Source organism: Berghia stephanieae, unplaced genomic scaffold (assembly GCF_034508935.2).
Source record: "Berghia stephanieae isolate SIO BIC M18660-M18661 unplaced genomic scaffold, UCSD_Bste_1.3 scaffold233, whole genome shotgun sequence".
Lineage (NCBI taxonomy): Eukaryota > Metazoa > Mollusca > Gastropoda > Nudibranchia > Aeolidiidae > Berghia > Berghia stephanieae.
In genome coordinates this window covers 1-6800 of record NW_027623435.1, presented here as the reverse complement: position 1 = coordinate 6800, position 6800 = coordinate 1, and the positions used below count along the sequence as shown (strand labels likewise).

Genomic DNA, 6800 nt, shown 5'->3' with positions numbered 1-6800 from the left:
GATGTTTCCTTGTACATGTGTCCTGTACTCAGTTTAAATTTTGTAGCTGCCTCTGTATCAAATTGTGTTAAATTGTAATTATGTTTTGCTGTTTATGACTGATTCAGACTTTCATTGGAGTTGTTAATTTAGAGCGTTGGGGGCTGCCCGAAGCCTGGGATTGTGAAAATACCAATGAAAAGGTCAAAAATGGAAAGGGGTTCCCATCCAAAGCCTTTCCATTTTCACCTTTTCATTAGTTGTTGATATTACATAACCCTCAAGCATTACAAGTACCTTGATCCATATTTAAAATAAAGAACAAAAAACAATAGATTGAATAACTGAATGCGGCACATACTTTTTGAACTGCTTTTCACGAACAGCAATTGCCTCAAGAGTTTCCTTGATGGAATTATTTGTGATCGATAGGATGTGAGATTATGTTTTACTGACTCATGCCACTCAATGTTAGAAATAAACTCATTGCCCCAACATTTCGGAAGCTGTGTGTGATAATGGAAGTAGCAAAGGGAGAGCCCATGTCTCAAAGTGGACAATTTGGTTAGTGAATTATCTCTCCCAAATATGAAATTGAAATGCTTTATAACTTTGTTCAGTTGTATCTATTGTATTCACCTAGTCATTTCATTCACATGTGAAATATCAAAATTGAATCAAATTTAATTTTCTTTCTGCTATAAAGGTGGACATGTTTAGATGTAACACAGATGGTCTTGGAATTTCCTGTGATTCTGAAGGCTTGTTGAAAGTCTGGGAAACGAATTCTGGAGACATAAGGGTAAGATATATTATTGATGAGCTCGTCACTATGAGTTCAGTTATAAAGGTTTATACCTGAGTTTTCTTCTTTTTTTTTAGCTTCTCCAATTGTATCAGTGTTTTTGGTTACAATTTTCTCCTTTTATAAGCAAGATCCATCCATATAAGAACACTTATGTATGAAACAATTTTTACTACATAAATTTACCTATTCATAAGCATGCTCATTAATCATCATCATCATCATAGCTTGTCATTCCAACACCGATACCCACTCCACAGCATCTGTGAAGCAGACTCGTAGGTCATGGTCAGTGCAGCTGGGCCATCCTGGCATTCCCTAAGGATGTGCTTCATCGTCTGCTTTGGGCATTCCACATGAACACAAGCTAGTCTCAGCCAGCTGTTTCTCCACACAACCAACAATGTCATTAAGAAGGATGCCTTTATAAGCTCTCTAAACATTCTAACCAGTTTTTCAACCCTCAAAAATCAGAGAGAAAATAAACCCATTATACACAGATACAGAAAGAATCAAAATGCTCTGAAGACGTGCTATCATACTATCTTTTCTCTAGCACGATACATACCATTCTATCGGTTAACACCTAAGTGATGAGGCTAAAAAAGGTAGGTACAACATAAAACCTACTGCAGTAACATAGGCAAGTTTGGTTGGCTCTTTAAAACAGCTAGGAGCGGGATTCGGAAAGGGGGGTGGGGGAGAGGTTATAGCACACTTATGTTTCAGGTGGGAATTACATTGACAAGATGGGGAGGGGTGGGGGAGTTGTAAGGAGACTGCTTTAGTTGCAGATGATGAGGACAACTATCTAAAGAATTATTGGGAATAACGAGCCAAAGCCACAAAGTTGCAGAAGCAATCAAATGTTAGACTATTCAATTCAATTGGTGAGAACTGAGTTGGAACAGATTTCATTAATTATGAGTTTATCCAGATAATATTTAGAAAACCAAATATCTACAATCTTCTCTTCTCGTCACATAATGTTACATGGAAATATTGGTTTAATTTGCCTCTTGCCTCCATTTCCAAAAGCAAATAAAAAATAATGACTGAACTTCCAATGGGTCATAAACAGTTTAGATCTCAACTACAGATGTGAAACGTGCGAGGGGGGGGGGGGGGGGGGGGGGGGGATAATATCTTGACTGTGAATGGAGCACAGGACCTAAACTTAAAACAAAAGAATTAGAATCCACTTATAGGTACTGTCCGGTTATGAGCAAGCTATGCTGGATGCTGAGGACTAAAATTATAAAATGGGATAGTTTTATATGATTCTAGGTCTCTTCCTTTTTTATATAAATTTTATCATTCTACTAATTGCAGAGTAAGTTAATATAGAATTTAAGGAAAATTACATTCTCCTTTTATTCAAAGAGTTCATAATTTTTATCCCATGCCATACAAATTTATTTCTTTGTCATTCAGTGTGGGCAGACATTTTTTTCAAACTTTTTTCTTTAATGAGTTGCTATAAGTTGTAGTGTATTGTCTGAGCGAGCAAAACATTGTAATTATTTTTTAATATTGAGTTTTCAATAAATGGTATTATCACCAGGTCTTCTTAAATTCCTTACATTGAATTATCAGACTGTAACACGATGTCAATCGAATTGCTTAATATAATCAAACGAATTTTGATATATCAGATTTAGAATTTGAAATTTAAATTATTTATTCTGCATCTTCTAACAGAGAAATTTAGAAGGACACGTGGGAGACATATATATTGTAGATTTTTCCTTCCATGTGGTTGCCTTGTCAGCCGGTGCTGATTGATGATCAAAATTTGGGATGTCAAAACTGGATCCTGTGCCACAACCATCACTGGTCACAAAGCAGGTCAGAGACCATCACAATATTGATGTCATTATGAAATCGCATTTAGAGTCCTGAAGTTTTAAGTATTTTGTAACCCTTCATGAAAAAATGCCTGTATGGAAAGGAAAGGTAGCATGTATATTGTTTCTTATAATTGAGTCTTAATCCTAGTGCAAACATAAATAGGAAATCGAAATATTCCCCAATGATTACATTTTGACTGCATATTCCACTCTCAAAGTGATGGGCAGAATTTCCTTTAGCTTCGAGGAAATGGGAGGACTTTGGCAATGGGGTTACGTCAGTCCAAACGAAGTCATGTTGCCATTAACTTGGCGTTTGTGATGTTACTAAAACCATCCATCAGCTTTGTTGCCTTGTTGACTGGGATACATGGCCTGTAATTGTAGTTGGCTTTGGTCCAAATCCTTGCCATAGCATTTATCATTTCCATGTGGAATAAGACTTTGGTCACCAGTTCCGTACCAAGAGTCTTTGGAAGAGAGGAAAACAATTAGATGGATTCATTTTTTGAGGGATGATATTGTTTGCTCATATAATATTTACTTTGTGGGCTTTGTGGTCACCTTTGGACTGATAGGTGTTTGGGGCCTGCTCTGAGTAGCGTTAAGTTTAGTCCTTGGAAAAGGACTCTTTATCACATTCTCTCACATATCAGGTGTAAAATGAGTACTGGCCATTAACAGTGTTATCTCTGTCGAAAAAAAAAAGTTCATAATCTCGCCTTACAGGGCGTCATGTCCTGTCCTAAGTGGCTAGGGACCCCTTTAAAGCACTTTGAGCACATTAAGGGATATTGTGCTATATAAATGTCAAGTCTTTTGTTTGTTTTTTTTTTTTTCTTCAGCTAGATTTTTGATATATGATATTCATTTGTTTACATCAGATCCCTTTGAGATCCATGGTATTGTCATTGTGGGACTTTTAAGCGTCTCAGAATAGACATCAGGATGGATTATTTATTGGATCTTTCTTTGATCTTATTGATCTCGTCTATCATATAATGGTTTTAGTGTTCAGCAGCCCATTTCTAAATCTTTTGACCACTAGCATTTTATCATTTGTTTTACTGATATTGGTATGCAAAGGCATTGTTTTAGATTTCCTTCCCTTTTTTTTTCCCTCAGCTATTTTGGATGCATGTATTGTTGACAAGGGTCGCAATATTGTAATTGTAGCAGAGATGGAACAGCAAAAACTATGGGATGTTGGGCAACAAAAGTGTCTGGATACCTTGCAGCAGAGAGTGGTGATGTCAATTCCTGCTGTCTAGGCATTCCCGAAAATTCCATTGATTTAGGACCAGCTAATTCTGGAATGAGTAAGTAGCATTGGACAATGATAATAATGAAGAAATGAATGTTTATGGTGTAGACCCTTCATTATCAAAAAGAAGCAAGAAACATAGCTACAGAAGGAAGAAACATAGCTACAGAAGGAAGAAACATAGCAACAGAAGGAAGAAACATAGCTACAGAAACATAGCTACAGAAACATAGCTACAGAGCAAGAAACATAGCTACAGAAACATAGCTACAGAAGGAAGAAAAAAAGCAAACCGAATATTTGCAAATCATCAATTCCAGTGCGCTTTTCTCAATGGCACCAAAGAATATAACAAATAAATGTCAAGTGAATAACCTGATAGTGAAAGATATTCTGCAATTAGTCATATTTTTTCCGAACCATTGTCCACCAAGCAGTGAGTGAGTGGCTTTGGAAAGTAATATCAGCACTTATAACGTGATAGAATGCAATTTTACTTTTCATTGCAATAAACAGATAGTCCGACTCCAACTGCCCTAAAGCTCTATAGGTATCTTCATTATTTACCAATATATTTCTTGTCATCGAAGTGGCTATTGGTCAGTACTGACCCACAGGCATGGCACATTGGACAGTACTGACCAATAGCCTGTCGTTGCTGAGTGGATTTTGGATTCTGTTTTGATTTTATTTGTTTTTTTGTTTTGCTCTTTTTTCTTCTTATTTAAATATCTTCTTTTCAATTTGTAACATGAGTAAGATTTGGGATTATCTAGAATTAACAGTGAATGGAAATAATTTTGCTAACTCATGTATGTGAATATGAAAATAGTCCACAAAATTTTAGTTCAATTGGACTTGTTTAAAGTCGTAAAATTTGAAGGTAAAGAAAAAAAAGTTGATTTTGACAGAATTCGAGAAAATACAAGAACATAAGAAAATCGCTTGATAGCTTGTCCATTTTTCTATACATTAAAAATATTTTGACCATTAATTCATATATTCACTACACCATAGACTGTAAATAACACAAATTCTGCCCTCTGCCACGTCATCCTCAGTTCGCGGCTGAATCTCGATCAGACGGTCAGCGATAGCAAACGGCTACGTTGACTGTATATCAATAAATATCGTTCATTACAACTAAAAATTAGTCTGTCAAGACTTCTTTTAAATAGAATGGGTTCAAAAGGCACAAATCTATTGCTCATTTGTGAAAATGTCGATTTAAAATAAATAAATTTTGGTCTTTTTTTTATTCAATTTGTCAAAAATCTGCTGAAAATATCTGTTTTTATTTTGAACGTCCTTTTTTACTTTTTCATTTTCTTATCTTGGAAAGTTCTGTCAAGTACCAGATGCACAAATAATTATTTTTTAGTAGGTTGAAATGACCTGGAATAATAAATACATTAGCACCATGTGATTTGTAGAATATTTCCTGGCCAAAATGGCAGTGTTTTTGATCAAGCCATAATGTTAAGTCTGTTACCGTTGATCTTCTATGAATAGTCTTTTTCATAAGATTTCCAACCCAAGTATTGTTTGTTTGTGTTGTTATTTTACTCAGCAATGGTGACAGGTGGTGATGTGTTTATTTGGGGGGTTTTTTTTTGTTTTTTTTTTTTGGGGTTTTTTTCGCTACTTGCGATTCTTAAGTCAGTAAAAAAAGTTTAAAGATTTAGATGAAGTATTCATTTGTCCACCGCTCAGTACTGACCAATAGCTACTCTGTAGGGGTGGGGCTAAAGGTCAGGACTGACCATAACCTGATCTATCAAAGAATGTTGGGAGTAACTAAACGAATAATCAAACATAAACAAATGGGCGTTAGAAAGATAGTCGTCAGCACAGAGGAACAAGGGCTAAGGTACATCGTCAGTACTGACAACGGTGCTAGCAACATTGGTCCAGTACTGACCAATATCCTAGCCCGTTGCCATTATCATTCTAATCCAATCCACATTTTGCAGCTTCAACATCAGATAGGCGCAACATTTGTATAGTGCGGATGGTGTCAATCTTCGAATGTCTGTAAAAGAGGTGTTTTCTAATGAAGAGGGATTTAGCATATAGGCCTTACTATGGTCTAAATGGTTCATTTGGAGCATGATTGGAAAAAAAAATAACAATAGTAATAAAAAAAAAGCAAAAGAGTTCAAGTATGATCTGTGATAACTATTGCCTCTGTTGACTTGACATCATTGCTGTATGATGTTGTCAATGCAACTGCGCTACATAAATTTATTCATCAATTGAAATTGCTAATTTTATTTTTTTCAGGTGATCGAGAATTGAAGTGAAGGAAAGATGCTTTTATTGGGTTGCGAAAATGGACAACTATGTGGATATGGTTCTGCAGACAAGAGAGAGGTGATTGACTAGATTGTATTTTTCTCCATTAAACTATATATTTCAATTTAAACTTCAAGCCAGAAAAATATTTTTAAAATTGTTACAGACAGTGAAAAATACCTTGGTTTTCTTTTAAGACATGTGTGCATATGAGCAATTCTAAAAGGTGGCATCAAATGTGTGCAAAGAAGGTCAATTTTCAAAGTTTATATTTTATAATGATACTGTTTTCTGATAGTAAAAACACTATGTGATGTATATTGTGGTTCAGAGATAACTGTGACAATATTAAGTATGAGAAGACTTCTAAGGGAGGTGATCGTTGCAGACTTGGAGTCATTGATGAACAATGAAAGTGGATGATATGATGAGGAATACCCATCAGAATTCTTCCATAGTTTTTATGGTCTGATTTAATGGCAGCAAATGAAATTATACCTCTAGATTATTTTAACTTTCAATAGGGCCTTTATTCACCAGTTTCACTGTGTCTAATGAACGCCTACGGATGCACACCAATATTTTTCCCCCCCACCCACAAAAACCC

General features: G+C 35.5%; 1 pseudogene; it reads left to right on the top strand.

The window, feature by feature from the left end:
* The first annotated feature begins 691 nt into the window (after nt 1-691).
* LOC144961371 (uncharacterized) lies at nt 692-6606 on the top strand (annotated as a pseudogene).
* The last annotated feature ends 194 nt before the right edge of the window (nt 6607-6800 follow it).